At 42.0% G+C, this 20,342-nt stretch overlaps 1 protein-coding gene across 1 annotated transcript in view; it reads right to left on the bottom strand.

The window, feature by feature from the left end:
• The window catches only part of LOC135524456 (cadherin-13-like), a 579,537-nt gene that overhangs the window by 346,946 nt on the left and 212,249 nt on the right, over nucleotides 1-20,342 (bottom strand). The window lies entirely within an intron of this gene.

Genomic DNA, 20,342 nt, shown 5'->3' with positions numbered 1-20,342 from the left:
AATGAAATGACACAATGACTATGAGGTTAAAGTTCAGACTGTCGGCTTTAATTTGACGGTATTTCAATGCATATTGGGTGAACCGTTTAGATATTACAGAGCTTTTTGTACATAGTCACCCCATTTTAATTCACTTATACCATACATATACTGTACCACTCAAAAGTTTGGACATCTACTCATTCCAGGGATTTTCTACATCGTAGACTAGTAACTAAGACATCACAATTATGAAGTAACACATATGGAATCATGTCGTAACTAAAAAAAGTGTCAAACAAATCAAAATATGTTTCATATTTGAGATTCTTCAAAGTAGTCAGCCTTTGCCTTGATGACAGCTTTGTACACTTGGCATTCTCTCAACCAGCTTCATGAGGCAGTAACCTGGAATACATTTCAATTAACAGGTGTGCCTTGTTAAAAGTTAATTTATGGAATTTCATTCCTTCAGTATTCGGAAGGTTGGATGACTGAGGTGCCCAAAGTAAACTGCCTGTTACTCAGGCCCAGAAGCTAGGATATGCATAGTAGTATTGGATAGAAAACACTCTAATGTTTCTAAAACTGTTAAAATAATGTCTGGGAGTATAACAGAACTGATTTGGCAGGCGAAATCCCGAGGACAATCCAACCAGGAAAATTATTTTTTGAGGTCATTCGACTTTCCAATGCTTTTCTATGGGAAAGCCAAATTATTCGGTCCAAGATTGCAGTTCCTATGGCTTCCACTAGACGTCAACAGTCTTTAAAAATTGTTCAACGTTTTTTGTTTTTTTAAATGAAGAAGTAGTCGTATTCTTTCTAAGTGTCACAGAGGTTGACTCTAGTATTTTGGTGAGCATGAATGAATGCGAGCCCCCCGTTGTTTTTTTCCCGGTATTGGAAACAGTTTATTCCGTCTTAAATTTGATTGATTATTTACATATTAGGATACCTGAGGTTGGATTAGAAATGGTGTTTGAAATGTTTGGACCAAGTTTACAGGTTACTTTTTAGATTCCTTTATAGGCATGTTGGGCGAGTTGGAACAGGTGTTTTTCTGAATCAAATGTGCCAAATACATTTTAGAGATATAAAGAAGGACTTTATTGAACAAAACGACCATTTATTGTGTAACTGGGATATTTGGGATTGCAAAAATATGAAGATCTTCAAAGGAAAGCAATATATTTTATGGCTATTTCTGACTTTCGTGATGCTTCTGCTTGGTTGGAAAATGATTGTGATGCGCTCCAGTGAGGGCGCGCACTTGGTTATTTATCTACGGTATTGAATATACTATTTTCAGTCTTAAATTGTATAGTTAATTTTCATAATAGGGTACCTGAGGATTGATTAGGAATGTTGTTTGACATGTTTGGACGAAGTTTATTGGTAAATGTTTGGGATTAATTTTGTATGCATTTTGAATGAGAGGAAACCGGTGGATTATTGAAAGAGCGCGCAAAATAAACATACTTTTTGGGGATGTAACAGGGACCCCTGTGATTGCAACCAGATGAAGATCTTCAAAGGTAAGAGATTTATTTTATCACTATTTCTGACTTTTACAAAAAAACATTTTTAACTTTTTATGGCTGCAGGGGTAGTATTGAGTAGCAAGGATGAAAAAGTGCCCATTGTAAACGGCCAGCTCCTCAGTCTAAGTTGCTAATATATGCATATTATTATTAGTTTTGCATAGAAAACACTCTAAAGTTTCCAAAACGGTTTGAATTATGTCTGTGAGTATAACAGAACATTTGCAGTTGATATATTATCGATTATATATTTTAAGAACAACCTGAGGATTGATTATAAAAAAACGTTTGACATGTTTCTGTGGACATCATGGAAACTATTTGGAATTTTTGTCTGCGTTGTCGTGACCACTCTTTCCTGTGGATTTCTGAACATAAAGCGACAAACAAACTGAGGTATTTTGGATATAAAAATTATCTTTATGGAACAAAAGGAACTTTTGTTGTGTAACTTGGAGTCTCGTGAGTGAAAACATCCGAAGATCATCAAAGGTAAATGATTAATTTGATTGCTTTTCTGATTTTCATGACCAAGCTTCCTGATGCTAAATGTACTTAATGTTTTGTCGAGCGATTGATAAACTTACACAAACGCTTGGATTGCTTTCGCTTGAAAGCATAATTTCAAAATCTGACACAACAGGTGGATTAACAAAAGGCTAAGCTGTGTTTTCCTATATTGCACTTGTGATTTCATGAATATAAATATTTGTAGTAATATCTATGCTGTTCAGCGGTTGTCGATGACACTTATCCCGATAGGGGGATTGCAGCCATAACAAGTAAACCAGGTAGGCAAGTTGAGAACAAGTTCTCATTTACAATTGCGACCTGGCCAAGATAAAGCAAAGCAGTTTGACACATACAACAACAACACAGAGTTACACATGGAGTAAAACAAACATACAGTCAATAATAGAGTAGAAAAATAAGTAAATATACAATGTGAGCAAGAGAGGTGAGATAAGGGAGGTAAAGGAAAAAAAGGCCATGGTGGCGAAGTAAATACAATATAGCAAGTAAAACACTGGAATGGTTGATTTGCAGTAGAAGAATTTGCAAAGTAGAGATAGAAATAATGGGGTGCAAAGGAGCAAAGTAAATAAATAAATAAATACAGTCAGGAAAGATGTAGTTGTTTGGGCTAAATTACAGATGGGCTATGTACAGGTGGAGTAATCTGTGAGCTGCACTGACAGCTGGTGCTTAAAGCAAGTGAGGGAGATAAGTGTTTCCAGTTTCAGAGATTTTTGTAGTTCGTTCCAATCATTGGCAGCAGAGAACTGGAAGGAGAGGCAGCCAAAGGAAGAATTGGTTTTGGGGGTGACCAGAGAGATATACCTGCTGGAGCGCGTGCTACAGGTGTGTGCTGCTATGGTGACCAGCGAGCTGACATAAGGGGGGACTTTACCTAGCAGGTTCTGGTAGATGACCTGGAGCCAGTGGGTTTGGCGACGAGTATGAAGCAACGGCCATGCAACGAGAGCGTACAGGTCACAGTGGTGTGTAGTATATGGGGCTTTGGTGACAAAACGGATGGCACTGTGATAGACTGCATCCAATTTATTGAGTAGGGTATTGGAGGCAATTTTGTAAATGACATCATCGTAGTCGAGGATTGGTAGGATGGTCAGTTTTACAAGGGTATGTTTGGCAGCATGAGTGAAGGATGCTTTCTTGAGAAATAGGAAGAGAAGATGTTTGATGTGAGTCTGGAAGGAGAGTTTACAGTCTAACCAGACACCGAGGTATTTGTAGTTGTCCACATATTCTAAGTCAGAGTTGTCCAGAGTAGTGATGCTGGACAGGCAGGCAGGTGCAGGCAGCGATCGGTTGAAGAGCATGCATTTAGCTTTACTTGTATTTAAGATCAATTGGAGGCCACAGAAGGAGAGTTGTATGGCATTGAAGCTCACATGAAGGGTTGATAACACAGTGTCCAAAGAAGGGCCAGAAGTATACAGAATGGCGTCTTCTGCGTAAAGGTGGATCAGAGACTCATCAGCAGCAAGAGCGACATCATTGATGTATACAGAGAAGAGAGTCGGTCCAAGAATTGAACCCTGTGGCACCCCCATAGAGACTGACAGAGGCCCGGACAACAGACCCTCCGATTTGACACACTGAACTCTATCAGAGAAGTAGTTGGTGAACCAGGCGAGGCAATAATTTGAGAAACCAAGGCTGTCGAGTCTGCCGATGAGGATGTGGTGATTGACAGAGTCGCAAGCCTTGGCCAGGTCAATGAATATGGCTGCACAATATTGTTTCTTATCGATGGCGGTTAAGATATCGTTTAGGACCTTGAGCGTGGCTGAGGTGCACCCATGACCAGCTCTGAATTGTGGAGAAGGTATGGTGGGATTCGAAATGGTCGGTAAACTGTTTGTTGACTTGGCTTTCTAAGACCTTAGAAAGGCAGGGTAGGATAGATATAGGTCTGTGGCAGTTTGGGTCTAGAGTGTCTCCCCCTTTGAAGAGGGGGATGACCACAGCTGCTTTCCAATCTTTGGGAATCTCAGATGACACGAAAGAGAGGTTGAACAGGCTAATAATAGGGGTGGCAACAATTTCGGGAGATAAATTTAGAAAGAAAGTGTTCAGATTGTCTAGCCGGCTGATTTGTAGGGGTGCAGATTTTGCAGCTCTGTCAGAACATCAGCTGACTGGATTTGGGAGAAGGAGAAATGGGGAAGGCTTGGGCGAGTTGCTGTAGGGGGTGCAGTTCTGTTGACCGGGGTAGGGGTAGCCAGGTGGAAAGCATGGCCAGCCGTAGAAAAATGCTTCTTGAATCAATTATAGTGGATTTATCGGTGGTGACAGTCTTTCCTATCTTAGTTAGGGATGTACATTTTAGAATTTTTGGTAGTCTTCCTAAGCCAGGATTCAGACACGGCTAGAACATATGGGTTGGCAGAGTGTGCTAAAGCAGTGAATAAAACAAACTTAGGGAGGAGGCTTCAAATGTTAACATGAATGAAACCATGGCTATTATGGCTACAGAAGTCATCAAAAGAGAGCGCCTGGGGAATAGGAGTGGAGCTAGGCACTGCAGGGCCTGGATTAACCTCTACATCACCAGAGGAACCGAGGAGGAGTAGGATAGGGGTATGGCTAAAAGCTATGAGAATTGATTGTCTAGAATGTCTGGAACAAAGAGTAAAAGGCGGTTTCTGGGGGCGAAAAAAAGGTTTCAATGTATAATGTACAAACAAAGGTATGGTCGGATGTGAATACAGTGGAGGTATACCTAGGTATTGAGTGATGATGAGAGAGATATTGTCTCTAGAAACATCATTGAAACCAGGTGATGTCATCGCATGTGTGGGTGGTGGAACTGAAAGGTTGGATAAGGTATAGTGAGCAGGGCGAGAGGCTCTACTGTGAAAAAAGCCAATAAACACTAACCAGAACAGCAATGGACAAGGCATATTGACATTAAGGAGAGTCATGCTCAGTCGAGTGATCATAAGGGTCCAGTAAGCAGTGAGGTTGGTTGGGGTAACGGCAATTCAGACAGCTAGCCGGGCCATCGGTAGCAAGCTAGCATAGGATGGAGGTCTGTTTTTAGCCACCTCGTGCATTTCCGTTGGTAGATTAGTGGGGATCCGTGTGGTTACCCCATAATGTTAACTTTCACTGCTATGCGGATGACACACAGATGTACATTTCAATGAAACATGGTGAAGACCCAAAATTGCCCTCGCTAGAAGCCTGTGCTTCAGACATAAGGAAGTGGATGGCTGCAAACATTCTACTTTTAAACTTGGACAAAACAGAGATGCTTGTTCTAGGGTCCCAAGGAACAAAGAGATCATCTGTTGAATCTGACAATTAATCTTAATGGTTGTACAGTCGTCTCAAATAAAACTGTGAAGGACCTCGGCGTTACTCTGGACCCTGATCTCTCTTTTGACGAATATATCAAGACTGTTTCAAGGACAGCTTTTTTCATCTACGTAACATTGCAAAAATCAGTAACTTTCTGTAATGCTCTACTTTACGGCTACCCGGGTAAAGCACAAAATAAACTTAATTTAGTGCTAAATACGGCTCCTAGAATCCTGACTAGAACCAAAAAATTCAGCATATTACTCCGGTGCTAGCCCCCCTACACTGGCTTCCTGTCAAGGCAAGGGCTGATTTCAAGGTTTTACTGCTAACCTACAAAGCATTACATAAGCTTGCTCCGACCTATCTTTCTGATTTGGTCCTGCCGTACATACCTACACGTATGCTATGGTCACAAGACACGGACCTCCTAATTTTCCCTAGAATTTCTAAGCAAACAGCTGGAGGCAGGGCTTTCCCCTATAGAGTTACATTTTTATGGAATGGTCTGCCTCGGTTGGCAGACCTGGGTTGGCGCCCCCATGGCAGAGATCATTGTGGGCTATACTCGGCCTTGTGTCAGGATGGTAAGTTGGTGGTTGAAGATATCCCTCTAGTGGTGTGGGGGGCTATGCTTTGGCAAAGTGGGTGGGGTTATATCCTTCCTGTTTGGCCCTGTCCGGGGGTGTCCTCAGATGGGGCCACAGTGTCTCCTGACCCCTCCTGTCTCAGCCTCCAGTATTTATGCTGCAGTAGTTTATGTGGCGGGAGGCTAGGGTCAGTTTGTTAAATCTGGAGTACTTCTCCTGTCTTATCCGGTGTCCTGTGTGAATTTAAGTATGCCCTCTAATTCTCTCTTTGTCTCTTTCTTTCTCTCTCTCGGGGGACCTGAGCCCTAGGACCATGCCTCAGGACGACCTGACATGATGACTCCTTGCTGTCCCCAGTCCACCTGGCCGTGCTGCTGCTCCAGTTTCAACTGTTTTGCCTTATTATTATTCGACCATGCTGGTCATTTATGAACATTTTAACATCTTTGCCATGTTCTGTTATAATCTTCACCTGGCACAGCCAGAGGAGGACTGGACACCCCACATAGCCTGGTTCCTCTCTAGGTTTCTTCCTAGGTTTTGGCCTTTCTAGGGAGTTTTTCCTAGCCACCGTGCTTCTACACCTGTATTTGCTTGCTGTTTGGGGTTTTAGGCTGGGTTTCTGTACAGCACTTTGAGATATCAGCTGATGTACGAAGGGCTATATAAATAAATTTGATTTGATTTGGTAGAGGGGATCAATCCAATTGGCAAAATAGATATAGTTAAATTGACCCAAGAAAAATTGGCCGATAGATCTATTCAGATAGCAGCCGGATAGACAGCTAAAGATTAGCGGGCCGCAGATGGGCGTTCAGGTAATGTCGCGACGGAGTGGCCAGTTGGATAACTCCCTCGGGCAGATAACGTCGGTAGTCCAGTCTTGAAGGCCCGGTGGGGCTCCGCATTGGCAGTAAAACGAGTCTGGATAGGTGATTGTAGCCCAGGAGTGGCTGATGAAACTCTTCAGCTGGCTAGCTCCGGAATAATTGATGTTTGCTCCGGGATCGACGTAAGCCAATAGTGACACGGATAGCAGCTCGCTAGCTGCGAGATCCAGGTGTAAATGTCCAGAGTTTGCGGTTGAAATCCGTGGATATGGAGAGAAAAATAGGTACGGTATGTTCCAGTAAACTGGCTAGCTTCTGGCTATCTTCTGGCTATCTTCTGGCTATCTTCTGGCTAGCTTCTATTCTGGATTTCAGATTTGAGGTAAATACATTTTTTTATTTATTGGTGAGGCAGGTTGCAGGAGAGTGTTTTGAAGTTGAGTTTTTGGAAAATAAAAATATATAAAAGATATGCGATGAAAGGTGTAAATATATATATATATATATATATATATATACGGGACACGACAAGACGAGGACAAAGGACGTCTGACTACTATGCCATCTTGGGATGAATAGGTTGGAATCTGTTTGGTTGGAAAATGTTTTTAATGCTTTTGTATGTGGGGCGCTGTCCTCAGATAATCGCATAGTGTGCTTTTGCCGTAAAGCCTTTTTGAAATCTGACAACGCGGCTGGATTAACAAGAAGTTTATCTTTTAAATGATGTATGAAAGTTTGTCGAGGTGGGTCGCTTGAGACACGCCTAGCCCAAAGAAGTTTGAGCCAATCAGTTGTGTTGTGACAAGGTAGGGGTGGTAAACTGAAGATAGCCCTATTTGGTAAAATACCAAGTCCATATTATGGCAAGAACAGCTTAAATAAGCAACGAGAAATGAAAGTCCATCATTAATTTAAGACATTTCAAGAACTTTTAACATTTCTTGAAGTGCAGTTGCAAATACCATCAAGTGTATCACGGCTCCTTCTCTGCATTGCAAGGGTGGTTCCTCCTGCAGGCAGAGGAGGGTCGTTAGTGATTAGAGTCATCTGGGATCAGAGTATTTAAACTGTCACTAATCACCTCTCTCTCTCTCTGCTCCTCCAGGTATGAACCTGTTTTGTTTGTTCTTTTGTAGTTTTGCATAGTTTTCACTCAGTCATTCACACACACAGATTCACACATCCATACACTTTACATACACCTTACACTATGATACTTCCACACATCATTCCTTTTTCTTAGTTTAAATGTAATAGTTTTGTTTACAATAAAGAACATTTTTTAATTGGCCTATACCTGTTGTTCACGTCTCCTCATTTATGCCACAGGCTATGAGCCGGCCTGTGACAAGTACTATGATGAAAATGGCTCTCATGAGAACTGCCACAGGAAAGGAATACCCAGAGATACTTCTGCTGTAGAGGGTGAGTTCTGAACCTCAGAAATTTCAGCCCAAATAAATGCTTCACAGAGTTCAAGAAACAGACACATCTCAAAATCAACTGTTCAGAGGAGAATGCATGAATCAGGCCTTCATGGTCAAATTGCTGAAAAGAAAATACTACTAAAGGACACCAATATTAAGAAGAAACTTTCTTGGACCAAGAAACATGAGCAATGGACATTATAACCGTGGAAATCTGTCCTTTGGTCTGATCAGCCCAAATGTGAGAGTTTTGGTTCCAAAAAAAACTAAAGGAAAAACAGCCAACAAGTTATCAGGATATGTGGGAACTCCTTCAAGACTGTTGAAAAAGCTTTCCAGGTGATGCTGGATGAGAGAATGCCAAGAGTGTGCAAAGCTGTCAATCTAAAATCTAAAACACAGTTGAAGTCGATGGTTTACATACACTTAGGTTGGAGTCATTAACTTGTTTTTCAACCACTCCACAAATTGTCTTGTTAACACGCTATAGTTTTGGCAAGTCGGTTAGGACATCTACTTTGTGCATGACACAAGTAATTTTTCCAACAATTGTTTACAGACCGATAATTTCACCTATAATTCACTGTATCACAATTCCAGTAGGTCAGAAGTTTACACTAAGTTGACTGTGCCTTTAAACAGCCTTGACAATTGCAGAAAATGTCATGGCTTTAGAAGCTTCTGATAGGCTAGTTGACATAATTTGAGTCAATTGGAGTATCTGTGGATGTATTTCAAGGACGTCCTTAAATCTCAGTGACTCTTTGCTTGACATCATGGTAAAATCAGCCAAGACCTCAGAAAAAATATTGTAGACCTCCACAAGTCTGGTTCATCCTTGGGAGCAATTTCCAAATGCCTGAAAATACCACGTTCATCTGTACAAACAAGAGTATGCCAGTATAAACACCATGGGACCAAACAGCCGTCATATCGCTCAGGAAGGAGATGTGTTGTCTCCTAGAGATGAACGTACTTTGGTGCGAAAAGCGCAAATCAATCCCAGAACAACAGCAAAGGACCTTGTGAAGATGCTGGAGGAAACAGGTACAAAAGTATCTATATCTACAGTAAAACGCGTTCAATATCGACATAACCTGAAAGGCAGTTCAGCAAGGAAGAAGTCACTGCTCCAAACTATGTTTTGCAACTGCACATGGGGATAAAGATCATACTTTTTGGAGAAATGTCCTCTGGTCTGATGAAACAAAAATATAACTGTTTGGCCATGATTGCCATTGTTATGTTGCAAGGAAAAAGGGGGAGGTTTGCAAGCCGAAGAACGCCATCCCAAACGTGAAGCATTGTGGTGGCAGCATCATGTTGTGGGGGTGCTTTTCTGCAGGAGGAATGGAATAGTATGTGGATATACTGAAGGAATATCTCAAGACATCAGTCAGGAAGTTAAAGCTTGGTCTCAAATGGGTTCTCCAATTGGACAATGACCCCAAGAATACCAGCTCTGTCAGGAGGAATGGGCCAAAATTCACCCAACTTATTGTGGGTAGCTTGTGGAAGGCTGCCCAAAATATATGACCGAAGTTAAACAATTTAAAGGCAATGGTATCAAATACTAAGTGAGTGTATGTAAACTGCTGACCCACTGGGAATGTGATGAAAGAAATAAAAGCTGAAATAAATAATTCTCTCTACTATTATTCTGACATTTCACATTCTTAAAATAAAGTAGTGATCCTAACTGACCTAAGACAGGGAAGTTTTACTAGGATTAAATGTCAGGAATTGTGATAAACTGAGTTTAAATGTATTTGTCTAAGGTGTATGTAAACTTCCAACTGTATATTTTGATTTGTTTAACACGTTTTTTGGTTGTACATGATTCTATGTGTTATTTCATCATTTTGATGTCTTCACTATTATTCTAAAATGTAGAAAATTGTGAAAATAAAGAAAAACCCTTGAATGAGTAGGTGTGTTCAAACTTTTTTTCTGCCCTCTTAGTGCTGCCCCGGTCAACTGTTATTGTGAAGTGGAAACGTCTTGGAGCAACAACGGCTCAGCCGCAAAGTCAACAGTATTCAGAACCTTTACTCAGTATTTTGTTGAATCACCTTTGGCAGCAATTACAGCCTTAAGTCTTCTTGGGTATGATGCTACAATGATGCTTGAAACACCTGTATTTGGGGAGTTTTTTTCTCATTCTTCTGTTGTCCTGTTGGAAGGTGAACTGACACAATCCTGTCGGGGACCTCTACAGACAATTCCTTCAACATCATGACTTTGTTTTTGCTCTGACATGCACTGTCAACTGTGGGACTTTATATAGACAGTTGTGTACCTTTCCAAATCATGTCCAATCAATTGAATTTACCACAAGTGGACTCCACTCAAGATGCAGAAACAGCTCAAGGATGATTTAATGGAAATAGCATGCACCAGAGCTCAATTTCAAGTCTTATAGGAAGTGGTCTGAATACTTATGCAAATAAGTTATTTCTGTTGTGTTTTTATAAATTTGCCAACATTTCTAAAAACCTGTTTTCGCTTTGTCATTATGGCGTATTGTGTGTAGATTGATGAGGGAAAAGTGATTTAATCCATTTTAGAATAAGGCTTTAACATAACAAAATGTGGATAAAGTCAAGGGGTCTGAATACCTTCCGAGTGCACTGTACATGTAGGCCCTTCACATATAGTTTATGTGCAGCACTTCATTTTAAGCATCAATTTATCTAATCAGTTATTGTTTTCATGCTCAAACCGTGAGCAACACTTGTCAAGCTCAGACATTTCTCTCAAAACACAGGGATGTCGATTCGCACAGGACAAGTATTATCAGAGGACCTTGGGGTTAGTCAAAAAACAGTTTTTTTTGCCTGGAATTATTACTCTTCTGCTATGTAAAAATGATAGACATGGCAGATTCGGTCGGGACTTAAATTACGGATGTGGTTATTTGTGCTCATGTACATAATTACATAATCCTATCTCCCCCAGTAAAATTAATCCTGTGCAAATAGTGCTATAGGCTACTGACGGTGATGGCCGATGCGCTCGTCGTGGCAATAGCCTATCTTAAGATGAGCTACTTTGAAAAGCAGTGCCGCTGTTAACTACAAATTGGTTCTACAGACAGATTATTCTCTTTTCAACAGTATGCATTTGTTTTCCAAACTATATGTTTTTCCTACAATTGTATTTTGAAATCTGCAAGCAGCAGGCTGTCGACACTCATTCAGACCGGGCTCCTGAGTCTTCCTGTTGTTGGCGGTTGCAGTGGGAAAACATAAAATATATACTACATACACTATATATACAAAATTATGTGGCACCCCTTCAAGTTTGTGGATTCGACTATTTCAGCAACACTGACAGGTGCTGACAGGTGCATAAAATTGAGCACACAGACACGCAATCTCCATAGACAAACATTGGCAGTATAATGGCCTTACTGAGGAGCTCAGAGACTTTCAACGTGGCACCGTCATAGGATGCCACCTTTCCAACAAGTCTGTTCGTAAAATGTATGCCCTCTTACAGCTGCCTCGGTCAAATGCAAGTGCTGTTATTGTGAATTGGAAATGTCAAGGAGCAACAAAGGCTCAGCCGTGAAGTGGTAGGCCACACAAGCTCACAGAACAGGACAGCAGAGTGCTGAAGCACATAAAAATGGACTGTCCTCGGTTGCAACACTTACTACCAAGTTCCAAACTGCCTCCAGAAGCAACGTCAGCACAAGAACTGTTCATCGGGTGCTCATTGAAATTGGTTTCCATGGACGAGCAGCCAGACACAAGCCTAAGATCACCATGCGCAATACCAAGTGTCGGCTGGAGTGGTGTAAAGCTCGCCACCATTTGACACTGGAGCAGTGGGAACGCGATCTCTGGAGTGATGAATCACGCTTCACCATCTGGCAGTCCGAAGGACAAATCTGGATTTGGTGGATGCCAGGATAACACTACCTGCCCGAATGCATAGTGACAACTGTCAAGTTTGGTGGAGGTGGAATAATGGTCTGGGGCTGATATTCATGGTTCGGGCCAGGCCACTTCAAGTGAAGGGAAATCTTGATGCTACAGCATACAATTACAGTATACACAATTCTGTACTTACAACATTGTGGCAACAGTTTGGGGAAGACCCTATCCTGTCTCAGCATGAAATGGTTTGTCAAGATCGGTGTGGAAGAACTTGACTGGCCTGCACAGAGCACTGACCTCAGCCCCATTGAACACCTTTGGGATGAAATGGAACGCTGACTGTGAGCCAGGCCTAATCACCCAACATTAGTGCCTGACCTCACTAATGCTCTTGTGGCTGAATGGAAGCAAGTCCCTGCAGTATTGTTCCAACATCTAGTGGAAAGCCTTCCCAGAAGAGTGGAGGCTGTTATAGCAGCAAAGGGGGACCAACTCCATATTAATGCCCATGATTTTGGAATGAGATGTTTGACGAGCAGGTGTCCACACACTTTCGGTCATGTAATGTAGCATAATACAGGAAGTTTCTAGAGATCAAGTTCCACATCCAATATGACAGCGAGACCCATGTACGATTAGGGAAGACAACCCTGCCTCCTGGTCAGAGCATTGCTCCGGGTTTGCTGCTACACCCTGACACGACCCACATATTCCCCTGAACAATGTTACTTCAGGGACACTCCAAGGACACTTATGAAGCTACTGAAATCCTCCAGAACTGTTTTGAGTCCACTGATTGGGTGACCCTGACGGACAGCGCCGACGACATGGAAGAGGCAGCGGATATTGTCTCGGAGTACATCTGTTTCTGTGAGGATCTCGTTATTCCCCAAAAGAAAGTCAACATCTTCCTCAATAATAAACTGTGGGTAACTTGGAAATTAAATGAGCTCCTCAATCAAAAAAAAAGTTTTTAAATCAGGTGGCAGTAAAGACGAAAGGAAAAATACTCAGACGTGACTCAAAAGCAAAATTAAGGAGTGCAAGGCAGCATACAAAGACAAATTAGAAAACCTTTTCAAGGACAAGGTCAGTAGAAAAGCCTGGCAAGGGCTACAAACCAAAGAGACATTGTTTGACAATCGGAAAAGACCTTGCTTTTGGAAATTATTTGAGCAGTTTTCATTGTTGGTTTGACGTGTGATTTTATATCGCAGCAGAAAGTACACTTGGACCGTATAGACAGCATATCAGATGTTGATATACAGATCTCTGTGAAGGACGGCAAGCAATACTTTCAACGTGTCAACCCACAATAAGGATATGGTCCAGAAGGCATCAGCAGCAAGGCAGTTCAGGCATGCGCAGACCAGCTCCTATTACCTTTACAGAAGTTGTTCCAGCTGTCACTGGACAGTGGGATAATTCCAGATGAATCGAAGACGTCACTGATTGTCCCAGTACCTAAAAACAACAGGCCGAGAGAAAAGAACGATTTATGACCTGTAGCCTTGTACCTATGAAATGTTTTGAAAAAATGAATTCAAAAACAAATTCTCTCTGGTCTCTCATTCCAATTAGATCCAAACCAATTCACCTTCTGTGCCTCTAGGGGTGTTGAAAATAGGTTATTGGTCATGCTGAACAATATCTATGAACACTTAGATAAGGCAAATAGTCTAGAGAAAATGTTATTAATTAACTTCAGTAGCGCGTTTAACACCATCCAACCCCACCTACTAGTAGATAAGCTATGAATTTGGGTGTCAACTCTCTACTGATCAAGTGGATTCATAGTTTCTTTGTGAAACAAGTGAAGCTTTACTCCGCCATTTCTACATCTTGAATGGTTAATGCGGTAGCCCCTCAAGGATGTGTACTTTCACCCATACTCTACACACTCTACACAAATGATTGTCAAGCCACTGACTCAGCCCACAAATTCTTTAAAGATGCAGATGACACCACTGCTGTGGGTTTCCTCCACCCAGACCAAAAAAACAAAAGAGATGGAAATTGATTTCAGAAAGAACAAAACTCCACTACCCCTACAAATATCATTGGGGAATCAGTCGATTCACCGCACACAAATACCTGGGAATCGGAATAGAAAACAAACTGAAATTCAATGACTGTGCCTTTGTCAAAGATTAAGAAATTGAAACAGAAAAAGTTATTTCTTGCAAATTTAAACATTTTGACCACCATATCTTACAAATGTTCTATAAATCTGTCTTGCTGAGTGTGCTGTTCTTTGGTCTGATATTTGTGTTTGGAAACACGCGAGTGCAAGCCCAAGTCAAGCTTCTGCACTTTATCAAGGCGGCGGGAAGGATAATTGGTATAAACCAAGAATCAGCCACCAGCCTGTACACAAAACACATCTTCCTAAAACCTGAAAGCATTTTACAGGACAGTGCTCATCAGCTTCACTCAAAAATCAGTCACAGAAGCAGCTGGACAAAGGGAAAGAGACATCTTAAAAAGAAATGAAAAACAGATAAATGTCTAGTCAAAATTTTGGACACACCTACTCATTCAAGGGTTTTTAGTTATTTGTTCTATTTGATCTATTTTCTACATTGTCAATAATAGTGAAGACATCAGAACTATGGAATCATGTATTAACCAAAAAAGTGTTTAACAAATCAAAATATATTTTAGATTATTCAAAGTAGCCACCCTTTGCCTTGATTACAGTTTTGCACACTCTTTACAATCTCTCAACCAGCTTCTTAAGGTAGTCACCTGGAATGCACCCCCACCTGATCACACCAGTGGAATCAGTCCGTCTTGGCCCAGCAGCAGGCCCAGCTGACATTAAGACCCTCCTGGGTTGCAGAGCACTGCGCAGGGACTGAAATACAGCCTATCAGACCAGCAATGCTATGTCACCTCTACGCTTTTCCAATCTGCTGACCTGTTCAGTCAGGTTGAGAAGTTGTGGCAGATGGATGTACTGCCATGGCGCAGCAAGAAGATCAGCACCAGATCTCATCAGGATCAGGAGGCAAGAGCAGTGAGAGTTGAAGTGAACGGAGTCCAACGTTACTCGACTCCCCTCCTTTTCATCAAGAACATGCCCCAGCTGCAAGCCCTTAAGGAAGCTGTGCTCCCATTGCTCACATCACAGAGAAGAGGCTGGCAAAGTCACTAGAGCAAGCATTCAAAGTAGCATTCAAAGCGAAGATTCAGAAGTTGTAGCAGGCCAGCTACGCTGTCAAGCTAGCGACAGGCGCTGAAGACGACACTGCCATTAGCTGGTACATCACACACCACAGCATAACGGCAAGAATGTTGTGCTATTCAACTGATCGTTCAAGTACAAAGGGGACCACATTAGCAAGCTCCTGCTCCCAGGACCCATGCTGGGCCCCTCTACTTGCAGTGCTCCTCAGATTTAGAGATCACTCTGTTGCCATCAGCAGTGACACTCGTGGGATGTTCCACCAATGGTGAGGTTGGTCTGGAGAAGACAAGAGAGTCGATAGAGAAGTCCTTCTACATGGACGACTGTTTGCAAAGCCTGACTGACAAGGAAGATGCCAAGGCCCTTGTGGACAAACGTTCCTTGGGGTAAGCTTGCACTGTCAGTCCGAAACCCTGTTGTACAAGTCCCGCCAGTCGTACAAGTCCTACAGTTACCATGCACGCTATTTACAAGGTCCTGGATAGCAATACGACCTGCTGGGGTACATCACCCCAGAGTCGGAGAAAGAACTTACAGACCTGCACCAGATAGCCCTTCCAAGGTGCCACACCAGCCCAGAGATGGACTCCCCGTCTTCGCTTAGGGACATCCACTTGTTCTGTGACGCCTGTGGCCTGCAGAGGCTAGGCACTTTAGGTTAGAGGCCTTTTAGTGGATGCTAATATAGGCCAGAGGGGGTGCCATAAATCTTTATCTTGTCAGTCTTAGTAATTGGTTTCTCTCTGTCCTACAAGAGGTTCATCTTTAGGTTCATGTTTATGCTGCTCTGTTAATAGCTGTATGTAAATAGTGTAATCTTATTCTTATTCAATCATGTTTATATAGCATTATTTTTATTTTGCGTATTATGACACTTTACTGATACTGTTATGTTGTGCATGTTTTTGCCTTATAGAACTACAATTAATGTGGATTGTAGTATTCCACCAAGTGTGGCGTACAGCAGGTCAGCCACCAGGGGGAGAATCATCGAGGCCTGGTGACAGGAGTCGACATCACGAGGCGATGGCTCCCTCTGCTGGATGTGCCAGGTCTCGACGGGCTCTCCTGCCAGGACTAATTGGGGTTGATTGTGCTTGGTGAGTAATCAAGGGGCTGATTGCTCACCAGCTGGATGAGTCCCATAAAGCACACGGGAGAGAGGACTGGGGGAAGAGAGGTTACCCCTGTATAGTTGTGCACAGTCCCAGGGATAACGGAGGGAGCTCAGTTTGGTTCCCCCAGGATACAGCAAGACCCCGGAGCCCAGAAGACGGTATCCCGGAGGAGGTCTCCTGAAGGAGATTCTTTTATTTTTCTTTGTTGTTTAAAAAAACACCCTTGAAATCGAGCTAATCTAACTCTGTCCGTGTCTGATCTGTGTAAATGTCTTGACCAAACCCCCTTGTCTGCCACACAAGATTCACTCCCAGTCAAGATTCATGGTATAGCCAAAAGTGTGTGTGTGCTTAATGTGTGTTGGTGAAGAGGAAAAGGAAATACATATACCGAAAGGAGAAGCATCAGCATTGTTCTTACCGGACATCCTGTGGAGGGTCAGAACCCAAATCACAGTCAGCATAAGTGTACTAGCGGGTGAGGGCATTCACAGCCGTCCGCTCAGATGGGTGAGGGCATACCAGTCAACTATTATCTAACATTGACACAGCAACCAGACCTTTGAGTCTAAGGCTTTAGATGCAGTTATCAATTCAGGTTCTGTGTTTCATTATTTCTTTCTCATTCTGTGTGGTTGTAGACATTCACTTGGATGGAATTACAACCGAACAGCAGCATGAGATTGTTAAAACCTTGAACAATAAGTAACAAAAAGTAATTTGTTTAATTTAATTTATTTTCATTATTTTATGTCCATCATGCTCTAATTGACCCGAGCTTTCCATGTTAGATGAATACTTGGGGCAGTAGAAAAGGGAAGGAAACTTGGAAGAGAGAGCTACAGAGATATGAAAAGAAAGAGACGGAGAGAGAGAGGAGATGAAAGATGACTACTTTCATGGAGCAAACCTATTTATTAACTTTTCAACCTATTGTTGATTCAGCCAGTACCTTTTGACATGTTATTTTCCATCTTCAAAACGCTACAGAATCTAACTTTCGTCTCAGAACGTGCAGAAACAAGAAAAATTGTCATGCTTCGTGACTAACACAATATGAGTAATTCTGTGACAGTATGGAAAATGTGTGTACTCTGTATGTAAATGTAGGAAGTGGTATGGATTAGTGGCTTTTCTCTCTTGCACCTCTAACACACTATGAGCAGTTCTGTTGAAACTCAAATACACTACAATATCCTGCATTTCGTGACAGTTCTACTGCAATAAGGTGATCAAATTAAGATCCTACATCTGTAGCTGCAGTAACCCATGTGAGTGCTCCTCACTCTGGCTGTCCATTCAGCAGGACACATGCCAACATAATGCTGCCACAATGCCTGCCAACACATACACACACAACTCCTGCATGAGCAACGTGAAAGCCTAAGACTTCATGCATGTGTTTACAATAAAATAGCCAGAGACAACAAATAGACAGAATATCTCACAGAGCAGATGGGGAAGAAGAATGGTTTGGTTCACTCAACTGTAAAATGGACCATACCCTATTTATACCCTACGAATAGGGTATAGATAGGGTATGAACAGGGACACTGGTGTAAGAGCAAGTCGCAAGATTTTGCAAGATTTTCGAAAGCATTCCACAGGAATGGTGGCCCATGTTGACTCCAATGATTCCCACAGTTATGTCAAGTTGGCTGGATGTCCTTTTGGTGGTGGATCATTCTTGATACACAAGGGAAACAGTTGACGGTAAAAAAAAACAGCAGTATTTCAGTTCTTGACACACTCAAACCGGTGCGCTTGGCACCTACTCCCATACCCTTTTGAAAGGCACTTACATCTTTTGTCTTTCCCATTCCCCCTCTGAATAGCACACATACACAATCCATGTCTCAATTAACTCGAGGCTTAAAAATCCTTCTTTAACCTGTCTCCTTCTCTTCATCTTCACTGATTGAAGTGGTGATGTCTAAGCTTTCATATGGATTCCTTTGGTCAGTCTATGTCATTGAAAGAGCAGGTGGTCCTAATGTTTTATACACTCCGTGTATGTCATTGTTGAGAATGTTATGTCTTTGTTAATGTGACTGGATAATTACAGTTGAAATTTGGAAAAGGTGTCTTTTTTCTTCTTCTTTTTTTTGAGGACACAGTTGTGTGTCTGTGTCAAGACTACAGCACTGCTACCGAGAATCTAGCAGGCCCTGCTCTCATTACAACACTAATCCACAGAGAGGAATTACAGGGTCAGGGCAGGAGAGGAAAATGTCAGAGTGTTGGTAGACTGGCTGAAAAGCAGCCGCCTCGCTCTCTATATTTTATATATTCTCTCTTTCTCTCTCTCTCTCGTGACAGCCCTGTGCCCACTCGGCACAGGTCCTCCTGATCCCCTGCTGCCCTGGCATGTGGTGCCCATGCCCACGCTGCTTCAAGAAACAACCGCTGGCACCAAGGCGACAGTCCTGCTAAAAACCGAAAGAAGCGGTGACAAGCCATTGTCCAAGGAATAACATGACAATATAAAAAAAACATCTCTGGGGTTGAGATTAAATTTGCATTAAAAACTGAAGTCTCTCCTTTGTCCTTCCTCTTTTATGGTACATCACACAGATACATTGGCAGTCTTTTACACAATGTGGTGCTGCGCTGCAAGCTGGCAGTGCTCGCCCCTGTCAGAATGACAGAGAGGGACAAGGTAAGGAGGTTGGGGGATGGAGGCATTTGTTTACAACGCTGTATGTTGACACTGAGACTAAGAGGGCACACTGATTGCTATGCAGGCAACTCAATCCAAGTCACTTTCCTTTCCTTTTCCAGACAACCTTCAGAGGTTGGATGAAACATGAAAGCCATCAAAAACCCAACCCGACCAGAACAAGGTACATAGTGTTCCTGTAATGGACAGTCTTTTCCAGGCACAGAGTGATTCTCAAATGTCAAGAGAACATCCCTGAAGCAGTTAACCAGAGCGACACATAATTGCTCTAGATTAAATTGACTATTATGTGTTTAAAGAGCAGGTTCAGAGGTGGGTTGTCCTCTGTGATTGGTTTCAAAGATAACTCCTGGTCTTTGGGTGGCCCTGTAAAACCTTACTTAAGTAAGTTGTTTTTGTACGACCGCATCAATCCCATGATGCACTACTCTTGGCTCCTTTATTGCTATGATACAGTAAGATACTATATTTTCAGCATCTCAATAGAAAACAGCCGAGAGTGATGACAGGTATTACACTGAAGATGGAACACTCTGTCACTCTCCCTTTTCTGAGCTGAGAGATGGTGAGAGCAGTGGAGGGATAGGGATTTGATACCCTTCAATGCTCTGCATACGGGCTATGACCCTGGGGACATTGATGAACACACTCTGTTTGATACACATACACATGAAGGATCTTAATTTGATCAATCTTTTGTTGATGAGAATTTTCCTGCACAACAGGCAATGCAAACTTGTAGTGTATTCAAGGTTTAAAAAGGCTTCCAAAGTTTGTAATTTCCACTTTAAAATGCCAGACTTAATTTGCCCTAACATAAAATGTATCAACACCTACAAAAAATATACATGACTTCTTATCGACATAATAATTGGCATTTCCTGTTGCTGCAGGATTATTTTCTTGTTGTAGCAAACTGGCTCAAATTAAGATTCTACATCTGTACTTATCCACACTATCAAGGACAGAGAAACGTGAAGCTCGCACTGAATGCTGGGTCTAAACATAACATGTCCCTGCCTCTCCTTCCTCACTATGCAGATGATGAATAAACCTAGCGCTATGCTCAGCTCTGTGACACAGGCTCAAATTTGAGCAAAATTATAAAAAATAAATAACAAAAATATCACATTTACATACAGTTGAAGTCGGAAATTTACATACACCTTAGTCAAATACATTTAAACTCAGTTTTTCACAATTACTGACATTTAATCCTAGTAAAAATTCCCTGCCTTAGGTCAGTTCGGATCACCACTTTAGGAA

Source organism: Oncorhynchus masou, chromosome 31 (assembly GCF_036934945.1).
Source record: "Oncorhynchus masou masou isolate Uvic2021 chromosome 31, UVic_Omas_1.1, whole genome shotgun sequence".
Lineage (NCBI taxonomy): Eukaryota > Metazoa > Chordata > Actinopteri > Salmoniformes > Salmonidae > Oncorhynchus > Oncorhynchus masou.
The sequence above is the reverse complement of the archived record's forward strand: the minus strand, read 5'-3'. Positions and strand labels throughout refer to the sequence as shown.